This window comes from Macaca fascicularis, chromosome 13 (assembly GCF_037993035.2).
Source record: "Macaca fascicularis isolate 582-1 chromosome 13, T2T-MFA8v1.1".
Taxonomy (NCBI): domain Eukaryota; kingdom Metazoa; phylum Chordata; class Mammalia; order Primates; family Cercopithecidae; genus Macaca; species Macaca fascicularis.
Genome location: NC_088387.1, coordinates 91,710,919 through 91,738,862, shown reverse-complemented (window position 1 = coordinate 91,738,862; position 27,944 = coordinate 91,710,919). Strand labels below are relative to the sequence as shown.

At 40.2% G+C, this 27,944-nt stretch overlaps 1 protein-coding gene across 29 annotated transcripts in view; it reads left to right on the top strand.

The window, feature by feature from the left end:
• The window catches only part of LCLAT1 (lysocardiolipin acyltransferase 1), a 216,060-nt gene that overhangs the window by 9,316 nt on the left and 178,800 nt on the right, over positions 1–27,944 (top strand). For 6 of the 29 annotated variants that reach the window (XM_065527220.1, XM_074012045.1, XM_065527221.1 and 3 more), the window contains exons 2-4: positions 6,753–6,923; positions 13,131–13,215; positions 22,057–22,115. The exons of 9 other annotated variants lie outside the window; for them this stretch is intronic. The gene's annotated coding sequence lies outside the window, so the exon portion shown is untranslated. The remainder of the gene's footprint in view (positions 1–6,752; positions 6,924–13,130; positions 13,216–22,056; positions 22,116–27,944) is intronic. 14 more of the 29 variants (XM_065527227.1, XM_005576199.4, XM_074012060.1 and 11 more) reach the window with 5 other exon arrangements.

Genomic DNA, 27,944 nt, shown 5'->3' with positions numbered 1-27,944 from the left:
TGGGAGGGGATGGCCTTCTTACCCCTGGGCTGCGGTGAAACTGACTCTAGGCCTCCTCTGATAGATACCACGCCAGTAGGGATCAGGAGGGATGTCTCATTACTGCCAGGTGGGAGGAGAAACCCAGGCTCTCCAGGTGGTCTCCACAGATACTCCCTGGCAGGGGAAGGTGGTTTTATTACCACCTGGCAGGGAAGGAAGTCTAGAATTCTCCAGTATCTCCCCTGTAGGGATAAGGGGTAGACACACCTGAACAACATTACTGCCTCATAAGGGTGGAAACTTAGGCTCCCCACATGGCTTTTGCTTTTGTGGGTGGGGGTGGGCCAGTTTTTTTCTGTGGTATTGGCTGGAGGGCATGTTGTTGTTCAGTTCTTTGGCTTAGGAGAGCAGGGGTTTGTGTTTTGTTTTTTGTTTGTTTTTGTTTTTAAGCTCGTTGTCTGTGGTATATGTTGAGGCGAAAAGAAAACCCAGGGAACTCACCACCATGTTTTCCATGGGTCCCAAGGTGCCTATCTGGTTTGCCTTATCTGTAGCTTCAGAGTCCAGAGTCTTCCCGTATTTGTTTTACATATAGTGGCTAGGATTTTTAGTTGTACTTAGCTAGAGCAGTAGGAAAAACTACATCTATTTGATCTTGCTGGAAGCGAAAGTTGGACAGGGATTACTTTTTTATGGAGGAAAACTTAGGGTAGAAATTGAGATGCATGAATTGGCTAGTAAGACACTGAAGGAGCTAGTTTTATGTTGTCATATACCAGGCCAGATTTATTTAGGTAAAAGCAACACTCTTATTTAACAATATACAAAGTCCCCCCCCCACCTTTTTTTTTTTTTTTTTTAGTAGTGAGTAAGTCAAGGCCTCTGCGATTTTGGAGGAAAGAGAAATGCAAAGCCAGCAAGTATTTGTTAAATAAGGATTAGAAACGGCTAGGAGAGAGTGACTGAGATTGATAGTGTGGTGGAGATAGCTGGGGAGAGGTAGAGGGTGGCATAAGAACGGGAACGAGAATAAGAGTAAGTATAAAAGTAAAGAATAGGACTTCATCAGGGTGAAAGTATTGGAGTGTACTTTGTCACTGAAGATCTTCTGTCTACTTAAAGTGAGACTTAAGGGTGGCAGTTTGAGGTAAAACCAGGCACCACTGAATACCAAGAGCCTGAGAAACTGCTTGGGTGATTTGGCTAGTAAAGGCCAGTCCGTTATTGGACTGTATAGAGGTAGGAAGGCCAAACCAAGGAATTATGTCTGATAGAAGGGAATAAATGACCGCGGTGGCCTTCTCAGACCCTATGGGAAAGGCCTCTACCCATCCTGTGAAAGTGTCTACCTAGACCAAGAGGTATTTTAGTTTCCTGACTCGAGGCATGTGAGTAAAGTCAGTTTGCCAGTCCTGGGCAGGGGCAAATCCCCGAGCTTGATGTGTAAGGAAGGGAGGGGGCCTGAACAATCCCTGAGGAGTAGTAGAATAGCAGATGGAACAACTGAGAAGTGATTTCCTTGAGGATAGATTTCCACGATGGAAAGGAAATGAGAGGTTCTAAGAGGCGGGCTAGCAGCTTGTAACCTACACGGAAGAGGCTATGAAATGATGACAGAATAGAATGGGCCTTTGAGGCTGGAAGAAGATATTTTCCTTGGTCCAAGAACCATTTGCCTTGTGTGGGAAGAGATTGATAGGTGGAAGTTTCAGTGGGGGAGTAGGTGGGAGTGACCAGATGAGAAGGAGAAAAACTGCTATGAAGGACAGAAGTTGGAACACAAGCTGCAATTTAGCTACCTTATCAGCATAAGCATTGTCCTGAGCAAAGGGATCTGATGCCTTTTGATGGCCCTTGCAGTGAATGACTCCAGCTTCTTTTGGAAGTAAAGCAGCCTTGAGAAGAATTTTTATTAAAGAGGCATTAATGATGGAGGACCCTTGTGTAGTGAGGAAACCTTTCAGCTCATGAAACAGCATGGTGGTGCAGGATATGGGGTCAGTATAAATATTGATGCGTAGTCCCTTTACAAGAGTAAGGGCCCGAATTAAGGCAATGAGTTTGGCTTGCTGAGAGGTAGTGGATGGGGCCAGAGCAGTAGCCTCAATGTAGCCTGCCTTTGCTGATGTGTGGCGATTAGGCCTGGTGCAACTGCCATCAATTAACCAAGTGTGATCAGGGTGAGGAACAGGAAAGAAGGAAATATGGGGAAATGGGGTGAATGGCAGGTGTATCAGGGAGATACAGTCATGGGGGTCAGGTGTGGTATCAGGAATAATGTGGGAGGCCGGATTGAAGTCTGGGCCAGGAACAATAGTAATTGTGGGAGACTCAACAAAGAGTGAGTGTACCTGAAAGAGCTGGGGAGGGCAGAAAGTATATGTGTCAGGTGTGAGGAAGAAAAGAGATTTTGGAAGTTATGAGAACCGTAGAGGGTGAGTTGAGCATAATTTGTGATTTTGAGGGCCTCTAAAAGTAGTAGGATGGCTGCACGGAGGCATGATGGCTAGGCTAAAACAGTAAGGTCAAGTTGTTTGGATAAAAATGCTACAGGGCGCAGTCCCAGCTCTTGTGTAAGAATTCCGACCACACAGCCCTGCACTTTGGCTGTGTGTAATGAAAAAGGGTTGGGATGAGTTAGGGAGAGCTAGTGTTGGGGCAGCTTCTAGGGCTGTTTTTAAGGAACGGAAAGGAGTGGTGAAAGGATTTAGGGTCTGTGGGGTCAGCTAGGTTTGCTTTTGTGAGTTTATGTAATGGTTTAGTCAGGATGGTAAAACTAGGTATCCAAAGGCGGAAGTACCTAACCACGCCTAGGAAGGAAAGGAGTTGTTGTTTGTAGAAGGGATTGGGGTTTGGGAGATTAGCCAGACACGATCAGCAGGGAGAGCCCGTGTGTTTTCATGCGAATTATGCCGAGATAGGTAACAGATGAGGAAGAAATTTGGGCTTGACTGAAGTAATGGGGGCTTTCTGTGAAGCCTTGCGGCAGTACAGCCCAGGTAATTTGCTGAGCCTGATGGGTGTCAGGGTCAGTCCGAGTGAAAGCGAAAAGAGGCTGGGATGAAGGGTGCAAAGGAATAGTAAAGAAAGCATGTTTGAAATTCAGAACAGAATAATGGGTTGTGGAAGGAGGTATTGAGGATAGGAGAGTATATGGGTTTGGCACCACGGGGTGGATAGGCCAAACAATTTTGTTGATAAGGCACAGATCCTGAACTAACCTGTAAGACTTGTCCGGTTTTTGGACAGGTAAAATGGGGGAATCGTAAGAGAGTTTATAGGTTTTAAAAGGCCATGCTGTAACAGGTGAGTGATAACAGACTTTAATCGTTTTAAAGCGTGCGGACGGGATACTGGCGTTGAGTGGGGTAAGGGTGATTAGGTTTTAATGAGATGGTAAGTGGTGCATCATTTGTTGCCAAGGAGGGAGTAGAGGTATCCTATACTTGTGGATTAAGGTGGGGAGATACAAGGAGAGGATGCGAAGGAGGCTTTGAACTGGGGGAAAAGGCGGCAATGAGGTGTGGCTGTAGCCCAGGAATAGTCAGCGAAGCAGATAATTTAGTTAAAATGTCTCGACCTAATAAGGAAGCTGGGCAGGTGGGGATAACTAAAAAGGATTGCTTAAAAGTATTGTGTAAGTTGGCACCAGAGTTGGGAAGTTTTAAGAGGTTTAGAAGCCTGGCCTTCAATACCCATAACAGTTATGGAGGCAAGGGAAACACGCCCTTGAGAAGAAGGTAATGTGGAGTGGGTAGCCTGCATATTGATTAAGAACAGGACTGACTTATCCTCTACCGTAAGAGTTACCTGATGGTCCAGGGGGCTTTCTGAGGTGATCGGGTAGCGTCAGTCTTCAGCTGCTAAGCCAAGGAGATCTGGGAAAGAATCGGCCAAGGAATGTTGGGTTTGGGCTCCAGGGGCTTTAGGAGCAGCGCTGATGTGAGTCAGACAGTCCGACCTCCAGTGGGGGCCCACATAGATAGGGCACAGCTTAGAAGGAATCCTGGGCTGCTGGCATTCTGAGGCCCAGTGGCCAGGCTTTTGGCATTTGAAGCAAGATCCATGAGGATGTTTTGAAGGAGCCCCTGGGAGCCTTGGCTTGGATGTTCTGAAGTTCTTGTATGCTGGAGACATGGTTGTGGGTTGTCTTACTGCAGAGGCAAGTAGCTGTAACTCAGAAATGCGTTGCTGTCTGGCTGCCTCCTCTCTACTATTGTACACCTTGAAGGCGAGGTTGATTAATTCCTGTTGTGGGGTTTGAGGGCCAGATTCCAATTTTTGGAGCTTTTTCTAATGTCAGGAGCTCACTGGGTGATAAAATGCATATTAAGAATAGGGCGGCCTTCTGGTCCCCCTGGGTCTAGGGTGGTCAAGCATCTAAGGGTTGCTGCTAAGCGAACCATGAACTGGGCTGGGTTTTCGTCTTTACCTTGGGTAGTTTCTTTAAGTTTGTCATAATTAACAGCTTTGTAAGATGCCTTGTTAAGCCCTTCAACTAGGCAGGAAACCATGTAATCTCGCCTAGCTATACGTGGGGAATCTGCTTGTAGTTCCACTGGGGATCTTCTCAGGGAACTGCTCTAATGCGTTCCTGGAGGTCTGGCTCGTGAAGCTGGTGGTTATCAGCGTGAAATTGGGCTAGAGAAAAAACTCTTTCCTGTTTATCTGGGGAGAGGGTAGAAGTTAGGATGACATTTAGGTCACTCCAGGTTAATTCGTAGGACAGAGTTAGATATTGGAATTCCTGTATATATTTAGTGGGGTCGGATGAGAAAGAGCCTAAACACTGGCTGATTTGGGAAAGGTCGGATAAAGAAAAAGGAGCATTAACCTTGACTATGCCTTTAGCTCCAGTCACCTCTTTAAGAGGAAATTGTTGGACAGGTTGGGGAGGGCTAGTCGTGGAACGAAACTGTAAGCCAGACTGGGTGTGAGGAGGGAAGGTGATAGAAGGATTATAGGGTCGGGGAGCAGAGGCTGAGGAAGAATTGGGACCTGGCTTGGCCTGGTGAGGAGCACCCTGGGGAGGCGGGGAGAGGTCAGATGAGTCCATAGAAAAGGATTCAAAGGACTCAGAGTTTGGGGTGGAGACTGAAGGAACAGACAGGAGAGAAAGAAGAAAGATTTGGATGAGTCTCATTGGGAGCAGAGACTAGGGAGGGACCAATGTGTAAAAGAATGCCTGGACGTCAGGCACTTCAGACCATTTGCCCATTTTTCGACAAAAATTATCTAGATCTTGTAGGATAGACAAATTGAAAGTGCCATTCTCTGGCCACTTGGAACTACTGTCAAGTTTGTATTGGGGCCAAGCGGTATTTGCAGAAGAAAATAAGACACTTAGATTTTAGGTTAGGCGAGAGTTGAAGAGGTTTTAAGTTCTTGAGAACACAGGCTAAGGGAGAAGAAGGAGGAATGGAGGGTGGAAGGTTGCCCATAGTGAAGGAGGCAAGTTTAAAGAGAAGGATAGAGACACGGAGAAGGGGGTGGGGAGCAGCCCTGGGCTGCAACATGGGTGAGCAGCCAAAGCAGGCGTCCCCGCAATTGACTTGCCACCAAGGGAACGTGGGTGAATGACCAAGGCAGGCGTCCCCGCGGAGATCAGACACTAATGGAACGTGGGTGAATAATCAGAGAGGCGTCCCCGCAATGATTAAACACCAAGGGACGACTGCCTTCCCGAATCCATGACCGGCGCTGGAGTTTTGGGTCCACGGATAAAATGTGTTTCCTTTGTCTCTACCAGAAAATGAAAGGAATTGAAATTAAGAGAAGGGAGAGATTGAAGGGTGGCACCGAGATTGAAGGGTGGCACCAAGATTGAAAGGAGAAAGAGGTTGAGGGATATTGAGAGAGATTGGAGAAGACAGTAAAAAGAGGCCACTTACCTGATTTAAAATTGGTGAGATGTTCCTTGGGCTGGTTGGTCTGAGGACCCAAGGTCGTAGGTAGATCTCTTTATGGAGTGAGGATGAGGACAGCAGACTGGTCCCCTGAAGGAGTCCCGCTGACCTGGGTCTTTGGCACCAAATGTCTCACGCGTCCGTGTGAGGAGACCACCAAACAGGCTTTGTGTGAGCAACATGGCTGTTTATTTCACCTGGGTGCAGGCGGGCTAAGTCTGACAAAGGAGTCATCCAAGGGTGGTGGATTATCATTAGTTCTTACAGGTTTTGGGATAGGCGGTGGAGTTGAGAGCAATGTTTTGGGGAGAATTATAAAGAATCTTCTTAAGGGTGGGGGAGATTACAAAGTACATTGATCAGTTAGGGTGGGGCAGAAACAAATCACAATGATGGAATGTCATCAGTTAAGGCTATTTTCACTTCTATGGATCTTCAGTTGCTTCAGGCCATCTGGATGTATACACGCAGGTCACAGGGGATATGATGGCTTAGCTTGGGCTCAGAGGCCTGACAGTTGGGGTGGGATCTAGGCTGTGATTTTGCCCTTGCTGTTCAATTCTGGCTCAGGGAGAAGCGGAAGCTCCAAGGACCTGGCCAGTGTTAACATTTCAGCTGCCCTCTCTCTCTGGATCTTTACAGAGGTGGCATGCATATTGGGCTCTCACCTCAGTCTTTTGGCATTCTCTTCCCAAGCACTATGACCCAGCTTCCTGAGTTGCCCTGTGCGTTAATCCATTCAGTACTCAGATGTTTCAGGTCCCTGGGCCCATAACCTGTTTACTCCATGAACCATCCGATTACCCCAGTGCACTGTTCCCAAACTCTGCTTTCTCTTTTTTCTCCCATTTGTCATGTTCACAGGCTGAAATACAGAGTGGGTACTCTCTTCTGGGAAGCTGGCAACAAATGGATGATGTGATATGTGCATTCCAGGGGAAAGTAAATTGTGATACTTCTGAACCCATGGTCAGTTAACGAGACAGTTTCTAGCTACTGAACGTACTTTAAAAAGCAGGACTCTAAAAGCTTTGGGTAAGTCTTTGTAATGATTTAGATGCTTGAGGTTTTTGTCTTGCTTCATGTATCTGAACACAACGCTTTTTGAATTGATCATAGTTGTTCCTGTTTATGTTGTATTGTTGACATGTTCTATGCTTGTTCTATAACCTTTTCATTGAAAAATAAGTATTTCTGTTGGAGGGAGATAAATGTCCTTTTTTAGAAAATAAAGTAATACATTTCTGTGAAAGAACAAACTCAGCATTTCTGTTTGGCATTTGGTTGTGTGATTCTTTTTGGATCTTTATTTTAAATATTAGGTACCATTTTGTTTAGAGTCAAAAATACTAAATCTTTAGACGTTATCCCTTACACTCTCTGCTGCATGCAGTAACTTGCTTTTGTTTGACATAGCAGCTTAAGTGACACCATTAGCTGGTGGTATCCTCCTTTGTGAGGGTTTGGGGAGTCTGGTGGGGTGGGGGGCGTTCTGTCTATGTGGATAACTCTGACAACTGATTCTGACCATATCCTCTCTCATCTCTAGGCTCATGATCTCCATCTGCCCAGTGTTCATCTGCAATCTCTGGCTGTCACCTCAGTCTCAATTTGATTAAAACTAAATTCATTCTCAATCCCATATTCGGTTTCCTGCCAGGATATGTCTGTCTCTGTCTATTTAATTGTCCAGGCTTGAACTTTTGTAGATAATTTCGACACCCTCCCCCTCAGCCTTTTTCTATTGCTGCTGCTTTTGTAATGCTTTTGATGTTTTTTCTCCTGATCTTTATGCTTTGCATTACTTCAGTAGTCTACTGGTCAGTTTCTGAAATTATAGTCTCTATTTCTTGTGTATGTGATATGATGAAGAATCTATTATATCTGGCCTTTGTCTTTGGTTCCTGACAATGAGCTTCAAAAAATCTTGGAATTTCCTTATAGATGTATCTTTTGTTATTCATAACAAGAGTCTCTTTTGACCACACCTGAGTTTATCCTGATAAGGTGACTGTGGGTGGGCCCTTAGATAGTTCAGGAAAGGAGCTGTCCACATCAGAGAGACCTTGGTTTCTGGGGAGGGGACAGTGACTGGATAGCAAAGCCCAGTCATCTGGCTAGTGATTTAATCACTCATGCCTGGGTCATCAAGCCCCACATAAAAACCCTGGAATAGCAGTGAACGTACTGGTTTGCTAGGAGGATGACACCTGGATTTCTTCAGGAGAGAGCAGGGAAGCTTTGCGTCCCGCTGCCCTCTTTCCTAGACCTTGCCCATGTTCTGTGCACCTCTTCCATTGGGCTGTTCCTGAGTTGTAGCCTTTGTAATGAAACTGTGATTGTTTAAGTATAGTGCTTTCAGTGATTTCTGTGAGAATTGTTGAAACTGAAGGGAAGTTTTGGGAATCTCTGAATTCGTAGCCAAGTTGGACATTAGTGTGGATAGCCTGGGGGGGACGTCGGAAGTGAGGGCAGTCTTGTTGGAAACCTTGCTCTTTAACTTGTGGGATCTGATAGTAACTCCAGGTAGTATCAGAATTGAATTGAATTGTAGAACACCTAGTTGGTGTCAGAGAATTGGTCTCAGAGTGCAGTGTGCTTACCCTTTGACAGGCATTGTGGCATGTGTGCTGTGTGCATTATTTCATGTAATGCCCACCATGGTTGGGTAAGACCTAGGATTTTAAAAATTTGTTTCTAGTTCTTGGTGTTTTTGTTGTTGTTGTTTTGTTTGTTTTTTGAAACGGAGTCTCACTATGTTGCCCCCACTTGTCTTGAACTCCTAGGCTCAAGCAGTCCTTCTGCCTCAGCCTCCTGAGTGGCTGAGACTACAGGTGTGTGCCACCAGGTGTGGCCCAGGTCTGGTTTTATCATCTTTGTTTTACTGGTAAGGAAAGGAAAGCCATAACTTTCCCAGTGTCACAGAGCAAGGAAGTATTGGCAAAGTCAGTGCTTTCTGACTTTAAAGCCCTTTACTTAACCCTTTATGTTAGGCCAACTATCTTCCTTGCTGTAGACATTATTACCCTCCTCTCATCTGGCTGCGGTGAACCACTTTTTCTAAATTGAACTTTTATCGCATCATTTTTGAACTCAGAACTTTACTCTCCATTACTGTAGGATAAAACAAACCCATGATTTGCAGGCAGCCATTCAAGGCCCACTGGAGTACCATAGGCTCAAATTAATGCTGTCCCAGTCTTTATATACAACAAAAGGAAACAAACACCTATTGTGTTTCTTGGATGGGCCACTCAGTTTTTATCTCCAGCAAGTTGCACTGGAGATGAAACTGTGTCTTCTAGTTACTTGTAAAGTATAATTGGAAAGTTAGAGTATATGAAAAGAATGTCTGTGTAAAAATAACGCATGCTGACCAAGTCAGTAGTATAGGTGATAAGATGCTTCTGGAGTTCAAAAGAGGCACAGCTTCACTAAACAGGTGTATCTTGAGCTTAGCATTGAAGAGATGGTAGGATTTTGAGAATTGTGACTGAGGGTAGGCCGCTTCTGCTCAGGAAGACCATGAGTGAACTGGAAAGACAGTGCTGATGACAGTGAATACTTAAGTTTACCTGGGGGAAACTTCTGACACCAGGGTCTATTCCTTGTCCCCAGACAAGTTGAAAGTTGCAGCATAGTGTTTTAACTGACAGAGCTTGTGCTAATCTTTGTCTTTTGAAGCTAGAGTTGTTTAGAATGAACCAGAATCTATTTCAGGGCTAGCCTATGTGATGAGGTTGGATGATTATGTTAGTTAATACTAATTTTAAGAATTACCTTTTTTTCTGTTACCTGAGTTGATCAAAGGAAATTTTAAACTATAAAAGTTCAAAAATATTTTTGGTAGTGGAACATGAGAATAAACATATTCAAGGTAACCAGTCTGAATGAGGGATCATTCTTCAGCATAGATAAGATTTGGTAAATAGATAGTTTTAAAAAGTCTTCTTTGTACATGAACTCACATCATTATACCCAATCTCTTGGTATTTTTTAGGGTTAGAATCTCTCCTGACCATAGTGCTAGCTACTTGGGAGGCTGAGGCAGGAGGATTGCTTTAGTTGCTCAATAGTTCAACACCAGTTTGGGCAACATAGCAAGATCCTCTCTCTTAATAAAGAAAGTTAACTTGAATGCTATATAAGTAATATTTATACATTTTGGAAAATAAAAAAATATATAAAGAACAGATCAGAATTACATTACTCAGAGATAGTTGATAACTTTATTTTATAGTGCTACTTTTATTTATGCTATTACCTATAAAATTTTGTAGCCTACTTTTCTCACTTTATATTATTAGGATTTTTCTATGTCATAAGATTTTTCGAAAACATGGTTTCTATTAATATATAAACATATTATTGTACATAGAGATTTCTTTTTGTTTTCTCCTTTAATTAAAAACAGAGTCATTTATTATTTTGTAAGTTGCTTTCTTCATTTCACATGTCATGTCTGCCTTTCTGAATGACTGCTTATGTTAATGTCTAGTCAGCCCTCTGTATCCACAGGTTTTACATTCGTAGATTCAACCAACCATGGATCAAAAATATTTGAAAAAGAATTGTCTCAACTGAACATGTACAGACTTTTTTCTTGTCATTGTTCTCTAAACAATATAACTATTTATATAGCAGTTATATTGTATTAGATATTATGAGTAATTTAGAGAAAAGTATGTTGGAGGATATGAGCAGGCTATATGCAAATATATCATTTTATATGAGGAACTTGTGCATTTGTTGATTTTGATGTCCTCAAGAGGCCCTGGAACAGATCCCCCATGGATGTTGAGACGATTGTGCTTCACTTTTTAAAAACTGGTTGCATAATATTCCAGTTATATGGCTATGCCATAATTTAACCATTTCTCTGTTGATGGACATTTATACTATTTCTAATTTTCACATACAAATAGTGCCTCCATGAGCATTTTTATCTTATATTTTCTTACTTTTATGAGTACTTTTGTAGGATAGAAGTTTAGAATGAAAATATTGGGTAAAAATGTACATGCATTTTATAATTTGCCAGCCATGCTGAATTTGTCTTTTAAAAGGGCTCTATCAGTTGATTCTCTTAGCAATTTATGTTTGAGGCCTTATTTTCCTATACCCTCGCTTTGCTGGATACTATCATTGTCAAATATGAAAAAGTAATTGGAAACATGGTATCGTGTTACATTAGTCTGATTTCTTTGCCTATTTTTAGTGTTCCTTTTTGTATGTGACTCTTGATTCTTGGCTCATTTTCCTATTGTAATTCTATAATGTTTTCATATTTTACATGTAACTCTTAATTCATCTGGAATTTATTTTGATTTTATGGAATGAAACTGCTTGATTCTGGAGGAGATTCAAGGGCTAGTGGGTCTTGAAATTGTGTGTCTGGAAAAATTTAGAGGATAAAAATAAATTTTGCTGCCTTTGGAAAGTAGTTTGTCTCAAATTTATTTAAAAACTTAGTTTATTATTACCCAACTCTATAAAGTATGTTGGAGCAATAAGAAAATCTTACCAACAAAAAGACCCCTTCTTACCAATATAGAAGAGAAAGAACGCTTTGTTTTTATTTGCATGTCAGATACATGCAGATAGGTAGTTTGAGACTACAAAATTTGAGCAGAATTTAACTCAAACAGTAAAACAGACAAAACTTCTCTTGTATTCTTGGAACAAATGGATATACCCTGTGATAGTTTCCTGTGCACCTGATGAAATTCCCGAGTTAATTTCAGTGGTGTTTGTTTGCAACGTCTAGGGTCAGAAGGCCTATGACTTTGGCATTGTGAATCTGGAAACTAAGATAGGATCTAATTCCTGACAAAAAAGCTTGGCCTATTAGGGTTTTTTTGTTTTTGTTCTTTTTAAATTTTTATTTACTTTTTGTTTTGTTTTTTACATAGAGATGGGGTTTTGCCATGCTTCCCAGGCTGGTTTCGAACTCCTGAGCTCAAGCAGTCAGCTCACTTTGGTCTCCCAAAGAGCTGGAATTACAGGCATGAGCCACCACACCTGGCCAGGCCTGTTAGGTTTTTAAAGAGACTGTCTGTGGTAGGCTGAAAATGGTTCTCTAAAATACTCAAGTCCTAATCCTGGAACCTGTGAAATGTTACCTTGTATGTTAGAAAATGGTTTTTGTAATTAAATTGAGGATGTTGATGTCTAGGGCACTTATCCTGGATTATCTGAGTGGTCCCTAAAAGCAATCCTGTGTATCTTTATCAAAGTGAGGCAGAGGGAGATTATATATACACAGAGGAGGTGGAGGCACTGTGACCAGGAGGCAGAGATTTGAGTGTTAGGGCCACAAGTCAAGGCATTCCCACAGCCATCGACAGCTGGAATAAACAAGGAACAGACTCTCCCGTGGAGCCTTTGGAGGGAGTGTGACCTTGCTTTTGTTCTTAATGATACTGCTTTCAGACTTTTTTGGCCTCTAGGAGTGGAAGAGAATAACTTTCTGTTTTAAGCCACCAAGTGATTTGTTACAGCAGCCATAGGAAACTACTGAACACCCTAAAGACAAAAGGGCTGTCTCCCTTTTATTAAACAAAGATTCATTATATGTACTATGTTAATTATTGTGAATGACTTAATTCTTATCTCCTCTTTGCTGATCACCGTTATTTACTGGTTTTCAGTGTTGAGTAACAGGCTAAACAGTCTACCAAAACGACGTTAAAATGAAAAGTTAACCTCAATAGTAAAGTTCATAGGGAAATATTTTGACTTTTTTTAAGCCTGGAAAATGAGTAATTTAGAATCATTTATATTATTTTCAGATTTGCTTTTGAATCGAGGACAATAGTCTGTTTATTTCTCTTATTAGTGAAGAAAGAACAACAGAAAGAATTTCAAGTCCATTACATTTTGTTAAAACTTTCCCCCTGCTGTACAAATTTTATTTTTTTCAACCAAGTGGTAGATTATATAACTAATGTTACAATTAATTTTTTTCTATTTTTTAATGACATACAACTTCTTATATTTTTGATAAAGTAACTCAAGAGTTGTCTAGATAAGTTGTATTTTTTTCAGTTTATTGACAAACTTATTTTTCTTGCCTGAATAAAAATGATTAATTTCCTAATTCTGCTTTTACCTATTTGATAATTCTTTATTTTATTAGAATTTTTAGGACTTTGTAAATTTTTTCATAAAGAACCAAGCTCATTTTAAAGTTCCGCTGTCTTTTTATGTTTCTTTTCCTTTTTTTTTTTTTTTTTGAGACAGGGTCTCACTGCCACCTAGGCTGGTCTCGAGCTCCTGGACTCGTGATCCTCCCACCTTGGCTTCCCAAAGTGCTGGGATTATAAGCGTAAGTCAATGTGCCTGACCCTTTCTGTGTGTTGTTATCCAATCAATCATTTTTACTGTCATCCATATTTCTATTTTTGTTTTTTAATCATACCTTTTATTTTAAAATTTTGACTGCTTGATTTTAAAATTTGGATTGCTTAGTTTATGTTCTGTTTATTTAAATATTATTTTAGAAAGTATTTCAGTACAGCTTTGTATGAATCCTGTAACTTATGATATGTAATGTCTTTATATTTTTTCTAAATATTCTCTTGCACTGGTTCTAAACTTTGGTGAATATCAGTCTCAGCTGGCAGGCTTATTAAAAATGCAGATATTCCAACTCTACTTAACACTCTGGGTGTAGGGCCTGAGCTTCTGCATTTTTAACAAGCTCCTCACTCCTTGGTAATCTGAATGCACATCAGCATTTGGGAACTACAAGTCTTGTATATTTTTAATTTTTTTCATTAATTCAGCAATTATATAGGAAGGCTTAAGAATTTCTAATCATTAGGGTTGTTTGTTTTGAATTATTAATTCTTAGTTTTATTGTGTCGTAATCAGAAGCTTGCCCTGCAAAATTAATTGAAATTTCCATTATGGTCATTTAAATGACCTCTACTGTGCATAGTTGGAAGAAAAAATAGCCATTTGATATATATCTGTTTTTTTTTTAAATTGAGGTGAAATTTACAAGAAATTAAGCATTTTAAAGTGGACAAATCAGTGGCATTTAGTACATTCATGTGTTGTGCCACCACCACTGCTATCTAGTTTCAAAACATATTTATCACCCCAAAGGAAACTATGTACCATTAAGCAGTTGCTCCCTTCTCCCCAGCCTCTGGCAACCACCAGTCTGCTTTCAGTTTATATGGATTTGCCTATTCTGAATATTTCATATAAATAAAATTATGCAATATGTGACCTTTTGTGTCTTCTTCACTTAGCATAATGTTTTCAAGGTTTATTTAACTCTTTGAGAAACTGCTATTTTATATTCCCACCAGCAATATATAAGGATTGCAAATTTTCCATATCCTTACCAATGCTTGTTATTTTCCATTTTTAAAATTGTGCCCATGCTAGTGGGTATGTAGTGATAACTCATTGTGGTTTTGATTTGCATTTCCCTAATGATGTATGACGTTGAGTAGCTTTTCATATGCTTGTCAACCGTTTGTATGTTTTCTTTGGAGAAATGTCTATTCAAGTCCGTTGCTCGTTTAAAAAAGTTACTTGTCTTTTTGTTGTTGAGTTGTAAGAGTTCTTTATATATACTGGATACCAGACCCTTGACTTGTGAATTTTTCTTCCATTCTGTGGGTTGTCTTTTAATTTTCTTGATGGTGGTCTTTCATGTGCAAAAGTTTTTAATCTGGATGCAGTCCAATTGATTTTTTTTTTTCTTTTGTTGCTCATGTTTCTGGTGTCACATGTTAGAATCCCTTGCCAAATCCAAGGTTGTGAAGATTTACCATTGTTTTCTTATAAGAATTTCATAGTTTTATCTTTTGTGTTTAGGTTGTTGATAGATTTTGAGTGAGTTTGAGGACACCTTCATTCTTTTACATGTGGCTAGCCAGTAGTATCATTTGTTACAGATACTATTCTCTCTCTATTGAATGGTCTTTGCACCCATCTTGAAAATCAGTTGGCCATAGATGTATGGTCAAAATTCTGGACTCTCAATTAATTGGTCTACAGGTCTTGGCCTCAGTCTCCCAAGTAGCTGGGACTACAGGCCCGCCACCACACCCGCCTGGGACTACAGGCATGTGCCACTGTGCCCAGCTAATTTTTTGTATTTTTAGTAGAGAGCCAGGATGGTCTCAATCTCCTGACCTCGTGATCCACCTGCCTTGGCCTCCCAAAGTGCTGGGATTACATGCGTGAGCCACCACACCCGGCCCTAATTTTTGTATTTTTTAATAGAGACGGGGTTTCGCTATGTTGGCCAAGCTAGTCTCAAACTTCTGACCTCAAGTGATCCACCTACCTCAGCCTCCCAAAGTGCTGGGATTACAGGCATGAGCCACCATGCCCAGCAAGAATCTGCATGTGATTGGTTGGGTCAGGAATGAAATCACACGAGTGTCAAAATGGTCTTGTGTGCCGAGTCAGTTTCTGGGTGGGGGTTACAGGGCCAGTGGAGCCAATTTCATGTTATGAGTAACCCAGGTGGCGTCAGTTGGTCCACCAGAATACTAGGTCTGAAAAATACCTCAAGAATCAGCCTTGGGTTTTACAATAATGAGGTAATCTATTGGGGTAATCGGGGAAGTTACAAGTCTTATGACCACTGGCTAGTGACTCTTGTCTAGTAAATAATTACAAAAAAGACAACCAAAATAGTGTCTTGTTATTATTTAACTATGCCTAAGTCTTAGCAGAATTCAGGCCCCTACCATAATTTGGACCTTGTGTCCTTTTGTTAGTTTTTACAAAGATGGTTTTGGTCTCTAAACAAGGAGGGGATTAGTTTTGGGAAAGGACTATTATACTTCCTTTAAGGTTAAAATATAAACTAAATTCCTCCCATAGTTAGCTTGGCCTATGTGCAGGAATGAGCAAAGACAGTTAGCTAATGAGGTTAGAAGCAAGATGGAGTCAGCTGTGTTAGTGTTTTCTCACTGTTATAATTTTGCAAAGGTAGTTTCAGTACCACACTGTTTCGATTACTGTAGCCTTGTAGTAAGTTTTGAAATTGGGAAGCATGAGTCCTCCAACTTTGTTCTTTTTCAGTATTGTTTTGGCTACTTGGAACCACTTGCAATTCCATTCATATTTGATGATTGGCTTTTCTATTTCTGCAAAAGTTATTGGAATTTTGATAGAGATTGAATTGCAACTGTAGATTGCTTTGAGTAGTATTGCCATAACAGTATTGTCTTTTATTTATTTATTCTTTTTTTTTTTTTTGAGACAGAGTTTTGCTCTGTCGCCCAGGCTGGAGTGCAGTGGTGCGATCTTGGCTCACTGCAACCTCCACCTCCCGGGTTCAAGCAGTTCTCTGTCTCAGCCTCCTGAGTAGCTGGAATTACAGGCACCCACCACCACGCCCGGCTACTTTTTTGTATTTTTAGTAGAGACGGGGTTTCACCATCTTGGCCAGGCTGATCTTGAACTCCTGACCTCGTGATCCACCCACCTTGGCCTCCCAAAGTGCTGGGATTACAGGCGTGAGCCACCATGCCCGGCCTATTTATTTATTTTTAAAGACAGAGTCTCACTGTGTTGCCCAGGCTGGAGTGCAGTGGTGTGATCTCAGCTCACTGCAACCTCTGCCTCCTAGGTTCAAGTGATTCTTCTGCCTCAGCCTCCTGAGTAGCTGGAACTACAGGTGTGTGCCACCACGCCTGACTAGTTTTTGTTTTTTTAGTAGAGAGACAGGGTTTCACCATGTTGCCCAGGCTGGTATTGAACTCCTGACCTTAAGTGATCCACCCACGTCAGCGTCCCAAAGTGCTGGGATTACAGGCATGAGCTACCGTGCCTGGCCAGCACTGTCTTTTAATCCCTAAACCTGGTGTATCCTTCCATAGATTAGATTTTCCTTAATTTGTTAATGTTTTGTGGTTTTCAAAGTGTCTTTTACCTCCTTGGTTAAATTTATTCCTAGGTTTATTCCTTTGATGTTATTGTAAATGAAATTATTAATTTTCCTTTTGATTTGTTTATTGCTGGTGTATAGAAACATAGTTGATTTTTGTGTGTTGATCTTGTACCCTTCAACTTTGCTGAATTTGTTTATTAGCTCCAGTAGTATTTTTGTGGGTTCCTGGGGATTTTCTTTTTTCTTTTTTTTTTGAGACGGAGTCTCGCTCTGCCGCCCAGGCTGGAGTGCAGTGGCCAGATCTCGGCTCACTGCAAGCTCCGCCTCCCGGGTTCATGCCATTCTCCTGCCTCAGCCTCCCGAGTAGCTGGGACTACAGGCGCCCGCCACCTCGCCCGGCAAGTTTTTTGTATTTTTTTAGTAGAGACGGGGTTTCACTGTGTCAGCCAGGATGGTCTCGATCTCCCGACCTTGTGATCCGCCCGTCTCGGCCTCCCAAAGTGCTGGGATTACAGGCTTGAGCCACCGCGCCCGGCAGGTTCCTGGGGATTTTCTATACATAGGATCATGTCATGTGCAAATTCTTCCTTCTGATTTGGATGAATTTTATTTCTTTTTCTTGCCTAATTGTTCTCACTAGAAATTCTAGTTCAATGTTGAATAACAATGGTGAAAGCAATCATCCTTGTCTTATTCCTGATTTTAGAGGGAAAGCTTATAGTCACTTTACCCCTGAGTATGAAGTATGAACATCATTGTCATGAACCATTGCTGTGGGTTTTTCATAGTGCCCTTTTCTTTCTTTTAAATATTTAACATTCTTCTGAGTGGAGTTAACTAGAAAACTTTAAAGAAGCTAATTTAAAGTTTTTACTAGTTTATGGGACATAGTCTCAAAATTGAGAACAGAAGAAACATCCACATAGTTACAATTTTTGTCCTTAGGGCTTACATGGGCAAGAATATACAGAAAGCATTTATGGAAAAGGTTTTGAGACAAGACTTTCAGAACTCACTGAATAGAAGGTTCCACTTGTTTATTTGGCTTTGCTCTCTAAACTGTTGGAGTTGACAATTAATCCCCTTCTAAGGCTTTACTTTTTGTCACTGGCTTGTAAAACTGGAAAATTTGCCCAGATTAAGCCTTTTGATGTTTTATTTTGTGTTAATTTCTTTCTTGATTTGAGATAAATGTTTATAAACATCAACTGGTTTTTGTTTCTGAGGCCTACACTGGAGGAAAGGACCGTAATTACTAATGTTGCATCAGAAGTTGCTCAGACAAATGGAAACTTTTTCTTTTCTTATAAAAGTGGAAGTGCCCCTAGTGTTAGAATGTACATTATTCTTGCATTTGGTAAAGTGTTCTATTGTCTTTTTTGTAGGCATTTTAATGACATTCAGATAGGTTTTATGCAAAATATTTATGGTAGGCCGGATCTTAAAAATATTTTTTGCAGGGAGTCAGGAGGTGATTACCTTTCCAAGTAATTTCAGGAATTTTCAGTTTTCCTAAATATTTATAGGAAGAAATCCAGGTTCTATTAGAATATTTTGTCTCCACAAGTCTTGCCAATCCCTCCTACCTGCCCCCCACCATACCTTGTAATGGAACATTTTGTGCCATGCATTAGATGAAACTTTTAAGTCACAGTGATGAGGAAGAAAAAAGATTGGCTGTGGATAGTGTGTTGCAACTATTTTTGCATTAAATCATAATTGCGCCTTTCTATCTTCTCTGGAGTTGAAAATAAAAAGAAATGATTTGTTGAATATAGTTGATATTTGTGTACCATGTATCCATGGCCTCACTAGTCAGGGGAGAGCAGATTTCCATCTTGGAAAATAGTTTGTCTGGAGTGAATGTTTCTGATTAATTCATTATGTGTATATGACAATTATATGTGTATGATAGTTACATATGTTAGACAATTATATGTGTCTAACTATATTACATAACTACCATATGACAGTTACATATGCTATACATGAAGACATATATATGTGTGTGTATACATATATAAAAAGTTCAGAACAAGGTTGTATGCTTCTTATAGTAAAAGGAATCTGAATCTGTTATGTTCTTTTAAGTTAGTGTCGTTGGGATAAAGAGAGCAGTTAGACGGAAGAGAACCTGGTAGTCTTAAAAGCCACCTGATTCTCCTGATTTGGGTCACCCGTATCTGGAACATCCTCTTTAATTTGGTTATCAACATGTTTTTTCATCCCTTTATTTCTTCTCTAATTCCTTATAATCTTGATAATTTATGAACCTAAACAAAGAGTTTTTGTGTTGATTTCTTCAGTGACATAAAAATTAACCTACTTCTGTGGATGGATAAATGAACATGGATGCGTTCTATGGAGCAGAGTCTACCAAAATTATTTTTTTAAATCATCTGAAGCACATTGTGCTGTTGGATTGACCATTTTCCTCAGTTGTTTTAACTGTTTACAGGGAATGAAGATGAGTGGGCAACAGGTTGTGGTTGCTAGAGTTCATGACTTCATTATCTGCAGTCTGAATATTGGCTCTGAAGGTTCTGAAACCTGGTTTCCTAGTTTTATGCGGTGCTCATGACTTAATTTATACCAGTGAAATTTATAAGGGTTTGATTTTCAAAACCCAAAGGCTTGTTTGTTAATTTACATGGGCAGTGGACCTTTCCAGTCTAATTTGCTGTTTGGATTGTTTTTGTGTTGGTATCTGAGTATCAAACAACATCTTACCAATAATAAGAAAGCTGTGTAGTGTGTTAATGACTTTGCAGCTATGAAAATACATGTGTAAAAGAAAAACTCATAATCAGGGAAGAAGGCAAATGTTATACCTGGTTCAATAGAAAAGTAATATAACCCACAAATTTATATGGAGTAAAGAAATGTTGAAATGGACCCAAATGGAGACAAAACTGGTTTGTTGGGGAGGGAGAGCTGGGGAGAGGCCCAGGAGGTCAACTGAACCTCCTGCCTGACAGGATAGAATTTACATGTCCCTCAGTTAACCTATAGCCTACAGAGTTGTAAAATAGCTCCCATCAAACAGAATCTGATAAAGTGTAGAGCTGTGCTATAAATCATGCCTAGTTTTCCATCATGTTTTTCTCTACATATTACTGTGAATTGTCGTGAGTGGGGATTAAAAGATTTTTTTAATTTGAGAGACAGGGACTTGCTATGTTGACCAAGCTGGACTTGAACTCCTGGGCCCAAGTGATCCTCCTGCCCCAGCCTTCTGAGTAGCTGGGAATACAAGCATGTGCCACAGATATTTGAGTACAGTTCTGGATCCTCTTTGAGCATGATGAGGTTTTAAAATTGTACCATTACCTGGTTAATGAATGAACAGTTTTAATGATTTGGTTTTAAATAATTTAACTTTTTTTTTTAATAGGACCTCACTCTGTCACCCAGGCTGGAGTGCAGTGGCACAATCTCGGCTCATGGTAGCCTTGACCTCCTGGGTTCACGTGATCCTCCTGGCACAGCCTCCTGTATAGTTGGGACCACAGGTGTGCGCCACCAAACATGGCTAATTTGATAAAAATTTTTTGTAGAGATGAGGTCTTATTTTGTTGCCCAGGCTGGTCTGGAACTCCTAGACTCAAGCAGTCCTCCCACCTTGGCCTCTGAAAGTGCTGGGATTACAGGCATGAGCCACCACACCTGGCCTTAGATTTGTTAGTTATACACAAATCCAGGTTCAGATTTACCTTGCTAGCCTTTTTTTTGTGTGTGTGTGACACAGGATCTCACTGTTGCCCAAGCTGGAGTGTAGTGTAGTGGCACAATTATAGCTCGTTGTAGCCTTGAACTCCTGGGCTCAAGCGATTCTCCTGCCTCAGCCTTCCAAGCAGCTGGGATTACAGGCATGTGCCACCACCACTGGCTAATAAAAAGTTTTTTGTAAAGGTAGGGTCTCACTGTGTTGCCCAGGCTGGTCTAGAACTCCTGGGCTCAAGTGATACTTCTGTTTCAGACTCCATAGTTCTGGGATTACAAAATTGAGTCATGGTCCCTTACTAGTCTTATAGAAACTTATAATTTTCTTTTTGGCACTGGGTCTTTTTTTGGATAGCTGGTGGTGACTTGGAGGCTGGCTGCAAGGGGCAGTATTAAATGTAATCTGGTACTGTATGGTTTTTTTTTTTTTGGTAAACAAGTAACCATTGAAATTGTATACAATTATTGGGAAGCTATATAATGGGGTTGGAAAGAGTCCCAGCCCTGTGTTAATCTGTATTACTGACCTATACAACAGCATTTGCAGTTACTGTGATTTTCGACCTAATTTGTCAGAATCTTCATTGTAATTCATTCTGAACATTTTAATGCATGTTTAAATAGAATAAGTTTTAAATTGGCATGCCTGTTTTATACAACTCAGCCCAGTATTTTTCTTTTAGGCAGAATAAATGTTGAATGATTCCTTCCTTTTAGTGATGATTTCTGATATAGTTTCTCCTAATATGTGATGCCCTCTAGTGAATTCAGCCTTGCAGAAATATTTTGAGAAGCAGTAGTCAGTGTAATGAAATCTCAAGGAACATTCTAATAATTAGAACTATTCCTTTATGCTTTGTTGAGATGCAAGTTTCTGTCGCTGTAAGTGTTCAAGCAAAGATGTGATAATCCCCTATGAGTCTTATTGTTGAATGGAGTGAAACTTCTCCAGATGACTTCTAAAGTCTTCTTCAGCTTCGTGGTTCTAGCTTCCATATAAACCAGTAGTCCTCAGCCATTAAATATTGAACATTCACTGGGCCTTAAGCACTGTCCTGGAGGGTTGTGAGGGTTCCAAAGGTAGTATAGGTCATAGATGTGATTTCAAATAACTAATCAAGAGGATAAAATAATAGTAGCTAACCTTTATTGAACATTTACTCTGTTCCTAGAGCTGCTGAAGACAGTTACTTTGTCATTTAATCCTCACAATAGTCTTTAAGTAGCCGCCACTTTTAGTCCAATTTATTTTTGTAGATATTGGGGCCACTGAGGTTAAATAATTTGCCCAAGCTCACACAGTAAGTGGTGGAACCAGGACTAGTTTATGTAAAATAATAGTGGATAGGAGGTGAATGGCAGGCCAGCGATCAAAGTTTCATCTGTCTTTACAGCCACTCCACATCACTTGCATTATCGCCTCAATTCCACCTCCGCTCAGATTCGTCACCACTGCATTCGATTCTTACACGAATGCAGACCCTGTAACTGTGCATGCAGGGGATCTAGGTTGCATGCTCCTTAGGAGAATATAATGCCTGATGATCTGTCACTGTCTCATATCCTCCACTCCTCCAGATAGGACCATCTAGTTGCAGGAAAACAAGCTCAGGACGCCCGTCGATTCTACCATTATGGTGAGTTGTATAATTATTTCATTATGTATTACAGTGTAGTAATAACAATAGAAATAAAGTACACAATAAATGCACCGTGCTTGAATCATCCTGAAACCACCCCTGCCCCTGCCCCTGCTCTCCATGGAAAAATTGTCTTCTGTGAAACCAGTCCTTGGTGCCAAAAAGCCTGGGGACTGCTGGTTTACAGGCTGTCAGCTCTCTGAGGGTGTATTTAGTTGTCTGTATTAAGCTAGCTCAAATTACTTTTGGATACCTCTTTACATTGTTACACTTAAGTGTATGATTCTCATATTAACTTCAGTCACAGAAGTGATAGTTAATAATTTGTACATAAGTTTGGCAGTTCATTTTAATTTTTGGCCTGTAAGGTATTTTACTTACTGTAAAGACTTACTTGATAAAATGACACAGTCTTATCTTCTTTTTCCTTTAAAACATCCATTCTTTGAGGTTTAGTGAATCAACTCCTCATTCCTATGCCTAAGAATCCTTTGAGGGCATTTATGACTTGTAGGTGTCTTTTGATTTTCAGAGACATTTACCGTGTTCTTTATTGGATTTTAAGGCTAGGGTAGCTGTTGTTCTTTTAGTTTTTATCACCTAGACTGAATAGAAATCGATTTCTCCATTTGCAGGTAAATTAATTTCATCAAATTAGAGCTAGCCTTTTGATGCCTTGCATTGTACCTGTTTGCGGTGTATTCAGGTCAGTGCTTGTTGTATGGAGAAAATATAGAATACATCTTCAGTCTAATTACTGGAAAGGTAATGTAAGCCTTAAAGAGGAAAAGAATATTATATTGTGGTATATAAGGTAGATTGTTCTCATTTCTGGAAACTTTTTTGGTGTCCATTTATGAAATGGTTTATTTGCTCCAAAGTATCTGTATATAGCCTCTAATGGGTACACAACTAAGTCACAGATTGTGACCCCAATGGCCTGAACACCCCTTAGTCTTCATCTCTCCCTGATTTCACTTCTGTGCATACCTAAAGACTTGATGTTATCAACATATCACTTTATCTTTCCATTTAGGCTATCACTGAGTAATGAGAAGGAATGTGAGAAGAAATTAAATTGGAGACTTTCCTAGTGAAAGGAGAGACACTCAGAGGTGCCCAGCCTAGGATTTTAAGAAGTCTAGAAAGATTGAGCAGGGCTCTCGAGAAGGATATTTTAATGCAAGTAGGAGGTTAGGAAAATCCTGCCTGACTCCATGCCCGTTTTGGTAAAAACAGACCAACTTTTTAAGACTTCTTGAAATTTTACTATTTTCCTTCTATTTTTCTAATTTCTCTCTCTCCCCCCAGAAAGTTTCTCTAGCAGTGAAAAATCTCAAAGGGTTATTATTTAAGGGATAGGAATTAAGGAATTCTGTGGTCTGAATTCTGTGGCCCAGGATTTGGGAACATAAAGTCAAAAGTGTTAGTGAGGGGTTAAAAAAAAAAAAGGCATAAGCCAGTTACAGAAGCATTTGGAACTGGGCCTCCCACACTTTAGGAGTTAAAACAAGAGATTGGGGTGTTAGGAGATAGTTTTATAAATCATTATTTGAAGTTAAGCATTTATTCATAGTGGTTAAAGACTGTGTTGTTATTAGTGCTATTTTCAGGTACATTTTTGTGAAGTTGGCTTTTGTAGGCTGACCTGAAAACCTAATCACTTTGTATAATGTAATTTTTTGGGAAAATGCATCTGAATTCCAAACAGCTGATTTAAATGCAGAGTTTTAGAATGCTACCTGCTCATAAGTTGGGACTGTTGTCTCTGTTCATATTTTGATAGAATTCCCAATTTGGTTCATTTCTAATCTGGGAAACAAAATTTTATTTGACTGTAGAGGAGGTAAATCTCTATAGAATAGTTACATGTATAAAAATAAGTTACTTCTTAGCTGAGTGTGGTGGTGTGTGCCTATAGTCCTAGTACTTGGGAGGCTGAGACGGGAGGATCACTTGAGCCCAGGAGTTTGAGGCTGCGGTGAGCCATGATTGTGCCACTGCACTCTAGCCTGGATGACAGAATGACAGCCTGTCAATAAATAGATAGATAGGTAAGTAGGTAGCTAGATAGATTTGAAAAACCAGACGTAGACACACATACACAAATAAAGTAACTTTCATAACCAGAAACTACAGTAATCTTTGGCATAGTATTTGTAACTTAAGACTTGGTTTTATATTGTACAATAATTTAACAAATCTTTAGGTTAAGATTCAGATGGACTTGCAGACTTGTGTTACATTGTAAAAGGGGAATCAAGCCTCCTGGGATATACTTGGTTGCCCAATTGCTGTTTCTTTAAGTATTTTTTCCCTTTTAGGGCCTTTGTTTCTTCATCTACAAAATAAGAATGTTTGTAATGGCGTTATTCATATAGCTCAAACTTGAAAAATACACAGATGTCAAACAGAATAAATACATTTTGGGATATTTATACAGTGAAATACCATACAGCAATGAAAAAGAAGAAACCATTTTGGCACTTACTTATATGGGTGACTCTCACAGACATGTTGAATAAAAGCAGCCAGATGCAGTAGAGTATATACTTTTTTTTGAGACAGGGTCTCGTTCACTCATCCAGGCTAGACTACAGTGGTGCGATCATAGCTCTCTGCAGCTTCCAACTCTGGGGTTCAAGTGATCCTCCTGCCTCAGCCTCTCAAGTAGTTGGGACCACAGGCGCACGTTGCCATGCCCATCTATGGAGGATCGCTTGAGCGATTTTGGGAGAGATGGGATCTCACCATGTTACCCAGGCTGGTCTAGAACTTCTGGGCTCAAGCAATCCTTCTGCCTCAGCCTCCCAAAGTGCTGAGATTATAGGTGTGAGCCACCACACCTGGCTGTGTATATGTTTGTTAATTCCATTTAGATAAAGTTAAAAGACAGGTAAGACTAATGATGGTCATATAATTCAGAATTGTGGTTACCAGTGGAGTAGTTAATTATTGGGAAGGGACATGCATGAAGGAGGCTTCTGGGTTGCAGGCAGTACTCTGTCTCAGTCTGGATATATTGACTTTTAAAAATATTGAGTCATATACTTAGGGTTTGTACATTTTACTGAACCCTACAGTTTTAAGAAGGCTGAAAGTATGTACCAAAATGAAACACAAAAAAGAAGAAAGTAAAAGAAACAAAAGATTGACTGGATTGGGAGCCAGGAAAACTGAGATCAGACTTCAGCTCCACCACTAAACATCTGTGATTTTAGGTAACTCATTGACCTCTTTGCCTTAGTGATTGTATCTGTAAAATGGAAATAATCCCTGCCTTCTGTATTTCAATTAGGGTAAACACTTTCATCCTTTTATACTGCATTTCATTACATCATAGAGATAAACCTTTGAAAGCACATTGGAGGCTATTAAAAATATTCTGGATGTAAAGTGACATTATTTTCCTGTTAATACTTTTATACTTGTTGTATTAGTATTCTGTTTAATAAAAAGGACCCCATATAAAAATAGCAAAATGGCCAAAGACTGGTCAGCTGAACCACATTTGTTACCTTTTTTTCTTTTTTCCAGACAGGGTCTTGCTCTGTTGTCCAGGGTGCAGTGCGGTGGCCCAATCTTGGCTGATGCAACATGCCCCTCCTGGGCTTAAGCTATCCTCCCACCTCAGCCTCCTGAGTAGCTGGGACTATAGGTGTACACCAACATGCTTGGCTAATTTTTGTATTTTTTCTTTGTAGATGTAGGGTTTTGCCATGTTACCCAGGCTGGTCTCCAATTTCTGAGTTCAAGTGATATACCTACCTTGGCTTCCCAAAGTGCTTAGATTACAGGTGTGAGCCACTGCACCCGGCCTATACTAGCTTTTGAATTCCTGGCAAAAATATAAAGTGACAGGATCAATTTATCTGACTTTTTCTCTTTTTTATATTAAGCCCTCCATCAAGTAGAAATTGAGCTCTTTCATGCAGGGTATGATGCTTCATGCTTGCAATCCTAGCTCTTTGGGAGGCCTAGGCGAGGGTATCAGTTGGAGTTCAAGTGAGCTGTGATTCGTCACTGCACGTTTAGCCTGGGCAATAGGGTGAGACCCTGTTTCTGGGGTCGGGAAAATTCGAGCTCTTTCAAAGTGTGCTGGGGTTTTATGCTGAGGATATAGTAGTGCACAATATCAGTATGGTCCTTACAACTACAGAACTATAGAACTAAGATTCTAGAGGGAATGACAGGTGGAAAACAAGGAAACAGACAAATGAATAAATAACCGCTGGCTGTAATGAGAGCCATAAATGAAGCACTCAGGACTGAGACAGAATCACTATTGAGGGGAACTTGCTTTAAGTAGTGGTCAGCCTTAGTGAGAGCTTGTTTAAGGAGTTGACATTAAGCTGACACCTAAAACCTCAAGGAAGAAACAGAGGTAGTGAAACAAAGTCTGAGAAGGTAGCCTGGACAATTTGTACTAAGCCCTGAGGTAGGAAGTGGCCTGTTGGAGAACCTGGCAGAAGAGGTTAGCACGGAGGTGGAAGGGGAGTGGTAATTCGATTTTTACTCTAGGCTCAGTGGAAAGCCGTTAAAGGTTTTTAAACTGGGAAATTGTGTAACTGGATTTACATTGTAAGATTACACTCAAGTGTTGGGTAAGTAGATGAACCTGTGGGTCTGGAGCTAAGATAATGTGATGGAGGTATTTTGGTAATATCAGCATAAAGATAGCGCAAAGGAAAGAGGAAGGAGGAAGAGGATAGAGAGAAGACAACTGATGTCTGAGTGATAGGAAGCTTCAGCATTTAGAGGTCCGGTAGAGGAGGGGGAGCCAACCAATCCAACCAGGAGAGAAGGATCACCAACGTCAGAAGAAAACCTGGAGAGTGGTGTCACAAAAGCCAAGAGAGGCTAGCATTTCAAGGAGGAAGTGGCCATGTGTGTGGAATGCTGCCAAGAGGGTAGAGTAAAATGAGGACAGAGAAGTAGCTCTTGGATGTGGCTACATGAAAGTGGACTCTTTTGCCAAAGTGGTTTCAGTGGAATGGTAGAGGCCGAAAGCTGACTGAAGAGGGAAGTTGATTGAAGAGGGAATGGGAAGTGAGGAAGCAGAGACTGTGTGTAGTTAATGATTCATTTTTCTGGGCAATCAGTTTAGATTTATACTTTGCTATCCCCAAGTATTTGAGGAGTCTTAAAAACCCATTCAGTAAGCCTAGGGGTTTGCATTATCCATAAATGGCTGTAGGAACTTAGTATTGGCCTTTGACTTCCAGTAATTTTTCTTTGGTTAGCATTTAATTGTTAATTTGAGAGATTCTGAATTTTGTAGGAGGCTTCCATGTATAGTAAAGCTGAGTATTCAATCTGTTAACTTCTAGAGAACTAGTATTATAAATAAATTGAAACTTGGATTATTTACCTTTTCAAGGAAGTAATTACAAGCCTTGAAAGTTATGCAAAAGCTATTTCATCTTGAAACACTTAGAAATTCATTTTGGTTTTTTGTGATTACAGTGTTCAGTAAGACAGACATCTAAATAGGGATTGCATTTGGCAGTTATGTACATGTTCTTGTTCTAAACTAAGCACTGTTTCTGTGGTTTAGATTTTTCCTTTATAAATAGAATTTTAATCAGTGTAGGTTAGATATTTTTCCAGGCATGTTATAATTAGCACTGGCTACAACTTAATCCTAAAATGTGTATAGTAAATCTAATAATATTTTATAAGCACTCCTGCCATTAAATGAAAGCAGGAATTATTTGAATATTTTTAAAAATCTCTAGTGTATATCTTTCCAAAACTGTGTGGAAAGAATGTATGGCTATTAAAAAATATTAATACATAACTTGCTTGGTCTTGTCACTGAGAATG